The following is a 7,855-nucleotide window of genomic DNA, read 5'->3' as shown; positions in this document are numbered from 1 at the left end:
GGCTGGGCGGTGGCGGCGGCGGCGTCGCCGGTATCTGGTTCAGGATGAGGCCTCGCTCCGCAAGAACCACGCCTTGAGCTTCTCATCGCCCCTCTGGAGCATGTCAGCGCCGCCCATCAAAAAGGCGAGATCGTTGTTCCTCTTCTTGGCGTCTTGAGCTTTGAGTTTCACGATGACGTTGGTCCGGAGCAAGTCGAGTTTGATGACGATGTTCATCATCAAAGCAGCCCACCTCGCCTCAGTTTTCTCTTCTCGCTGGGCGGCCCTGGTCTTGGCGTCGGCGAGGCAGTGCTCGATTGACTCTTGCACGCGTGCGGCAGCTGACTCGGCGTGTTTCGCCTTCTTGGCAACTTTGTTTCTGTCCGGGCGCCCGTCGGCCGCGCCTGGGGTCGGCATGTCCGGCTTGTACGTCTCTTTGGCCTTGGCGAGGGTGCATCGGACGCCCGCCCACTTCTCGCACTTGTCGATCCGCTTGAAGACGTGGAGGTACTTGAACTCGATGTCGCTGTTGTCATCGCGAAACATGGTGAACATGCGTAGCAGCTGCGCGCCAAGGGAAAAACATCAGTCAGCGCTAGCGCGCCCGGGCGCGCACACGGCGAAAGGCACTAGTAAGGACGGCATGCTATACCTGATCCTCGACGCTGGTGCCGCTCTCCGGGCGAGCTGCGACCTCCTCGACAATCCCGTGCCATTTGTTGCACGTCGTTTGAATGAGCCCCCAATGGTTCGCCATCGCCTTCGACCCACGCTTCATGTGGACGCCTTTGAAGTAGGGGTCGACGAGCTTGCGCTCGTCGAACTCGGCCTTGATTCGGGCCCAATACGTCTCGATGCTCTGGTTCGTGCCGGTGACCGGATCGAGGCAGACGACCTTCCACGCTTCGGCGAGGCACTCCTCTTCTTTGGACGCCCACTTGATGCGCGGCTCGCCGGTCTTGGCCACCTTCTTCTTCTTCTTCTTATCGCCCTTCCTCGTTGGCGTCGGCTCCTCCTCCTCTTCTTCCTCGTCCTCTGGCTCTTCCTCGCCGTAGTCGAGCTCGTCGTTCATGTCCACGTCGCCGAGGTCAATCGAGCCATCTTGGGTAGTGAACCCGGGGGAAGCAGCGGCGGCAGTCGAGCCGGCTGCGATGATTTCTTCCATGTCAGCCTCCGTCGCGTCGGCGTCGCCGAGATGCGACGAGAAGGAGGCTTGCGAGTACAAGCCACGACGGAGAGGTGGCGTCGGTGAGGCTGCGTAGCCCGGCGGCGAGTACGTGTACGGCAGGTACTGCACACCGGCGAACGCGGGCGAGGGCGTGCGCTGGACTGGGCGCCCATGGGGGAAGGTGATGTTGGGGGTTGAAGCCGCCGTGGGCGTCGGCATCGGCATAGCCCAGCGACGGCATGCTCCATGGGTGCGGCGACGACGAGAACCTGGCCTGAGAGTCGACGCTTTGCTGGCTCCAGGCCGCGTACGAGCCGTGCCCACCGGGTTGATTCATCATCGCCGCGCACGCCGCCTCAGCTTGTTCGGCCGCCTGCTCCGTCGCCGCCGCAGGCGCAGCGTGCGCCACTCTCTCCCTGGCCTTCTTGGCCCTGTTGCGCCTATCGGCGGTGACGGCCTCCCGGCGCTCCACATCCGCCTTCCACTCGGCGTTGCTCATGCCGGGTGGCTTGGACAACGGCGCCCTCGGCTTCCTTTGCTTCGGCTAGGCGACGGCGGCGGCTGTGGGATCCATCGCGGCATGGGGCATCATGTACTTCTTCGGCGGCATGGCGGGCGAAAGGGTAGGGAGGAGGCGGGGGTTTGGCAGGAGGAATGGAGAAGAGAGGGAAGCCGAGGGGGGGAAGCGGGAGGAAACGGCGGGAAAAGGGCCTCCTCTCGCCGACAGAGAGGCCACACGTCGCTTTTCGCTTCTGCCGGCGCGCCCAGTCGACACCCGGTCGCTTGGGTTTGGGGCGGGATCGCCGGCTTTGGATTTCATCCAAACCGGCGCTAAACGAGATCCTGGGGACGCGACTGGACCTATTTTCGGTCACCGACGCTAAAAATTCGCCTGGAGGAGGAGGGCTGTTGGGGGCGCGGCTGGAGATGCTCTTAGTCTTGGTTGATCGACTCCACAGAGTAACAGAGTAGGTGGCACCAGCGTCGTGGGATGGGACGACAGTACGCCATGGCCACGACCTGCGCGTTCCGCAGGAAGATGTGGCTGGCAGGATGGAGTCAAGCTGCCGTATGGCGGATCCCAGATGCTGATGCCCCGTCCGTGTCCTGTCGCGCAGCCTTGGGGAAGAATGTGGTGGATATGATTCTTGCCATGTACCGGCCTCCATGTCCGTCCTTAATGATGAGCTTGGGGCGTATTTGATTACATTGCCAATCGAGCCTGATCCGGCGAGTCTGGCTCTAGTATATCTTACTGGAACATACAGTGACACAGTTGTATCACTGATATATCCAGATAACCTCCTAGCTACAATGTTATTGAACTTTGAACAAGACTGCATACGAACTGAGTGGGTCAACGATGATTTTAGCTGGATATGTACAATTATCAGGTATCACGAAATACTGAGAGGCACCAATGTTGAACAGAACAATTCAGAAAAAAATGAGGTGGCAATATTTGGGACAGAAGAAACACGCACAAAAAGATACAGAGATCAGCCACGTTTGGGACTGAATATTCCTAGAAAACTGGTCAAGCAGTGGGCTTTTGTTTTTGGGCATAGAAATGATGGACAAAACAAAATTTCATAGAACTAACCGAAATCACTCACATGAAGCTATCGCAAACACATTACCTCGCTTACTTTCTTGGTTTTTTTTTCTTTTTTTTGCAGAAACACTTACTTTCTTGGTAGCTGCTACGAGTAGATTCTGTCGGCAGAGCGAGATCCACGAGCAGGTGGCATCGTCGCCTTGCCAGGGCAACTCCAGCTTCGGGTGGCCTGGAAGCCGAGCTAAACGCTGAGGGGCGCACCACGCACGGATCCACTTTAGGCTTTGTTCTGTTGGTGGGCATCTAATCCACTAGAGGATTCAATCCACCCAGGGGTTGGGAGATCCCCACTCCCTCGCCCATCCAATTCTTGATTCCCCTCAATGAACTCCCTCAGTTTTTGTACGGTTAACGCATCCCTCAGTTCATTTTCTAACTGAAAATTTCTGAATCAAAGACAAACTACTGAGCTACCAAGGTCCATGTCAAGAAATAATTTGTAACTAACTCTAATCAAAATCTAGCAGTTGGCATTCAAATGTAAGTTTTTCATACAGGTGAACAAGATTATCTTGAAAGCCATAGCTAAGAACTCAAGGTTTTATTATCCTTCACATAAGCAAAAAAGTAAAGCAGATAAAAAAAGGCAACTAGTGAGCTACAATAGATTGATACACACAGATATTTATATCGGACGAGCCAACAATAAAATGGAGACATACATATTACAGAACCAACTCATTTCCTCCAAAAGATCTCTAAATAATTTTTGCCCCTGAGGAGAAACTGTGTCAACACCAGAACTTTCCCCATTTGCATCAAATTACCGAACCATAATAAGGCACATATCGTTAACTTAGAATAGTATGCTTTTAGGCCAACATCCTACCTCAGAAACGCAAATGAGACATGCAAACTTGATTTGCCTCAGAAAGCTGCATCACTGACATTAGCGTCTTGCACAGCCAGTTTCAATTGATTCACTGATCTGATTCACTCAATAAATTCAATTCAGAAATGGATTCACTGATCATTTCTCTTCCCATAATACCTTATATGATAAAAATTCATGAACGGGAAGCAATTGCATATAAGTTACCTGTACAGATTTCATGTACAGTGCCTTTCAATGTGGAACATAAATTTGACTGTTAATTCCATCTTTGTTGGCTCAGCCAACCATGTCACAAAACCATTTGTAACTGTCTCTAACTAAAATCTAGCAGTCGGCATTCTAATAATCTAATGTATGTTTTTCATACAGGTAAAACAGATCATCTCAAAACTGACAGCAAAAAAGTTATGTTGTGTTATCAGTTCCATTTTGAATGAAATAAAATTGGGAACTCTGCTCCTTAAGTCGAAAAAAACTCAAAGCTTTATCATTCTTCACATAAGCCAGACATTAAAGTAAGCGATAAAAAAGGAAACCAGTGAGCTACCATGGTTCATACGTACTTATATCAGACCAGCCAACCAATACATTGGAGACATAGTACACTTTATAGAACCAACTCACTCCCTCCAAAAGATGTCTGAAAACTAAAAGACACGGCACCCTCATCTCAGGAAAGTAACTAGATATTACCTAACCAGGATAGACATGCGAAATTACCAAGACATAATTTCCTTCTCGAACCAAATATAAGGCATTCGCCTCGAAAGATCTATCAGAACTGAAGGATAAGCAGTAGCTCATACCAAGTTGGTGTACTAAATTTTGCGGGACTTGACACTTCTCTCAAACATCTCTACAAAGAGACCAGGAAAAGATCTTTTGAGGTGCACATACCCTTGGCTTGCGATCACATCATCCATTCTATTCGAAGAGAGCATAAATTCAATGCAAGCATCTTTGAGGTCGCTGCAATGATGCTGGTCAGCTAGAGCTAAGATGGTCGCCACGGTCTCAACGTCAAGACACTTGCATAGCATCCCTTCACATATCCTCTTCATCCTTTCCATCGCATACTTATCTGCAGCCACGAGTAAGTGCTTAACCATTTCTCGTTTGTCATCATCATCAAGATCGTCCATGGATTGTGTCCGTGTAGATGAATTGAAGAAATGCCTTGAAAACAGCAGGCTGCATTTCGTCAATAGTTATGTCCTGCGCCCCTTTGTTCGCCATAGGCCCGTAGAATTCCGCGTCGAAGACCGCCGATCGCATGGCAAGCAAATTCTTATGAGCTGGAAAAACCTCCCCTTGCACCTTGAACGTCACGTCCGCTCCTTTCTTCCCCTCTAGCAATGTTGCAAGATTATCCAAAAGGTCGGAGGGCGGCACAGGGACCTCAATTGTTCCCTTGGTGACACTGACCTTGCACTCGATCACCAGACAATCGTTCCGCAGGTAGAACGACTCGTTTTCAACAGTGGTCTTCATGAACTTTGGTATGCCCCAAAGTGACTTTTGACTGTTAAACGCTAGTGGCTCTTTGCCGTAGTGCAGCGTAATCGACCGCCCGGTAACCAGATCCACAAGCATCCAGTTGTAGAGCGCCCTCGCTTCTGCGTTCTTGGTCAGGAGCTTGAGGAAGACAGAGACGTAACCTTCACAGTCGTCGTTTTTTCCGTCGGGGTAGTACCAGATGCACCAGTCGTAGCCGCCGATGGAGAACACCGGGGAACGGAGGTATTTGCCTCTACCGAGGCCCTTGTGCAGGCTGTAGCCGGCGATCTCGAACGCGACCGTGGCCTCCGCCGTCTCTGTGCACGTCTCTGTGCACCTCCACGGCACCCACGATATTGAACTCTGCGATGCTGCCATTGTGGGAGTTGGGAGGAGAACGGGGGTCCGCGCGGTTGGAGCTCTCGATTAAGGCTGGCGGCGATTGAGGAGGCGGTATTGCCTCCGAGAGGAACCGGGGAGCGGCGGCGCGACAAGAAGCTGAGCGGCCAGATTTGGGGAGGTTCGAGACGAGGGTTTGGAAATTACTTGACCAGTTGGGCCTACCGAGCAAGTCAAATTCAGCCCAAAAGTGAAGGGCAACTACTAGTATATGAAATTGTATAGATTCTCAAAAACAAAAAAAGTATATAAAAATTGTATGTGAAAGTTCTTTTATAAGGAAGACCAAGTTGTGCATGGTGCCCGTTTAAAAAAAATAACTGTTTTCTACAATTAACAAAAAAATCTACAGCGCAAAAAAAAATGTTTTTTTTTGTAAACATACACGCACATGTATATTTCGTATGTGTAAAATTTCACAACATTTTACTTTCACAATGAAAAGACAAGTACGTATTTTTAAATGGGCCTCTTTTTTTGGGCTTTTTTTTGTATAGCTTACAAATTAATGTTTTTCAAAACAAAATTTTATGGATCCATAGTGAACACATACAAGTTTCCACGGATTCTTTTTAACTTCTAAATATGTTTTTTTAATAAAGGGCACCATGGTGCCCGTGCATCACTATTTCACTCCCAGACTATGATGGAATATACTAATTGTAAAACAGAGTTACAATCTGGAGGATCACCAGTCCAACTACTGGATAACTTACTACAAAAACTGATATTAGCTAGTACATGTGTCGCTTGATTAGCTGAACGATAACAATGCTTGAATTTGACCTTCCCAATCATAGCTCCAATGTCAACACATTATGCAAAGATTGCAGACACCGCATCCCACCATCTTGTTTGCCTAGTATAAAAATTGATCACATCTTGGGAGTTGGACTCCGCCTCCACACAATAGAAATCTAAAGTGCTTGTCGGTACCATCTCTCATAGTCATTGTCTCGGTTGTCACCACATCTGCTGCATATGGAACAAGTTTGTACTGGGCCGCTAGGAACTTACCTTGATCATCCTGATGAATAATTGTCGTTGCACATGCACCTTTGTCTTCAAAGTATGCAGCATCAACATTCAATTTTATAAAGTTTGGCACAGGTTGGAGCCACTTCTGCTCTAGTGTAGTAGAACTCTTTGAGAAGGCTTTCTGAAAGTTGCTTGCAATGGCTAGGACCGACATGGGCCACCTCACTGGTGGTGTACATGTTTCATTATGCATGATCCGATGATGAGTCCACCATAAGTACCAGCAGTCATCTGCCACAACTTGCTTGACATCAAGGCTTGGCATTAGTTGTAGAGGCACGTCAGGGAGCAGCAGAATATGTTTCGACAACCGACCTTGATTGATCAACCATCGCTGTTGTAGAGATGAAGTCTCTCAAACTCAAACATTTCCAAAGTTCCTACGAGTGAATGCATTGGAAAAACAGGTGATGAAAATCTTCGGAGTGTTAGAGATCGGGCAAGCTCCAATTGACCCTACATGGTGGTTTGCAAGTATAGCTTTCAAGGGCATGGTGCCATGGAGTAAAAGCTAGCAGAAAATATGAACTTTACTTGGAATTGAAAATTTCCAAAGGGAGGTCTATACTGGAAGAGTTGCAGAGCCTCTCGATCACGCGAGGGTGTTTGCATGGACCCTGTAAGTATGTAATCATTGCACAAGTAAGCAGATCGTACGAAAAAGAATCCTTTCTTTTCAGGGTGTCAGACAACGAAATCATAATTCAAGGGATTTTGTAGTTTAAGCAAGCATCAATTGTATCTACTCAAAACATCTGTGAAGGTAACAAAGTAGAGAAATCCACTGCGCCCCGGTATACTCATTGAACTGCATACATCTAAACATATGATTTCCAAAAAGTCACTCGCCTGTTCCATATGGCATGTGAACGGTGTCCTAGTCAATTTTCCCATCAAATAAGACTCACAATTTTCAAATAAATCAAAATCAAATGAATCCAAAAGTCAATCACCATGGAGTTTTTTCATCTGTTTCTTTACGATATGACCAAGATGCCAGTGCCAAAAAAATGTGGTATTTGTATTATCAGTCTGTTCAAGACATTTAGCGTCAATAATAAAGATGAGATTCTCATTTTCAAGATTCATAATAAACAACCTATTCATAATAGGTGCACATCCATAAAATATATTATTCATATAGATCGAACAACCATTGTTCTCTGACTTAAATGAATAACCATCTCGCAATAAAGATGATCCTATATAGTGTTCTTGCATAAGGATGGAACATAGTAACAATTACTAAGCCCTAATATAAAATCTGAAGGTAGATGTAGTGGTAGAACGCCGACGGCCTTGACAGTAACTTTTACTCCAT

General features: G+C 47.9%; 1 pseudogene; it reads right to left on the bottom strand.

The window, feature by feature from the left end:
- Positions 1-4,211: 4,211 nt before the first annotated feature.
- LOC119368572 lies at positions 4,212-5,475 on the bottom strand (annotated as a pseudogene).
- Between the last annotated feature and the right edge of the window lie 2,380 nt (positions 5,476-7,855).

This window comes from Triticum dicoccoides, chromosome 2B (assembly GCF_002162155.2).
Source record: "Triticum dicoccoides isolate Atlit2015 ecotype Zavitan chromosome 2B, WEW_v2.0, whole genome shotgun sequence".
Classification (NCBI taxonomy): domain Eukaryota; kingdom Viridiplantae; phylum Streptophyta; class Magnoliopsida; order Poales; family Poaceae; genus Triticum; species Triticum dicoccoides.
This window is presented reverse-complemented; position numbering and strand designations above follow the sequence as displayed.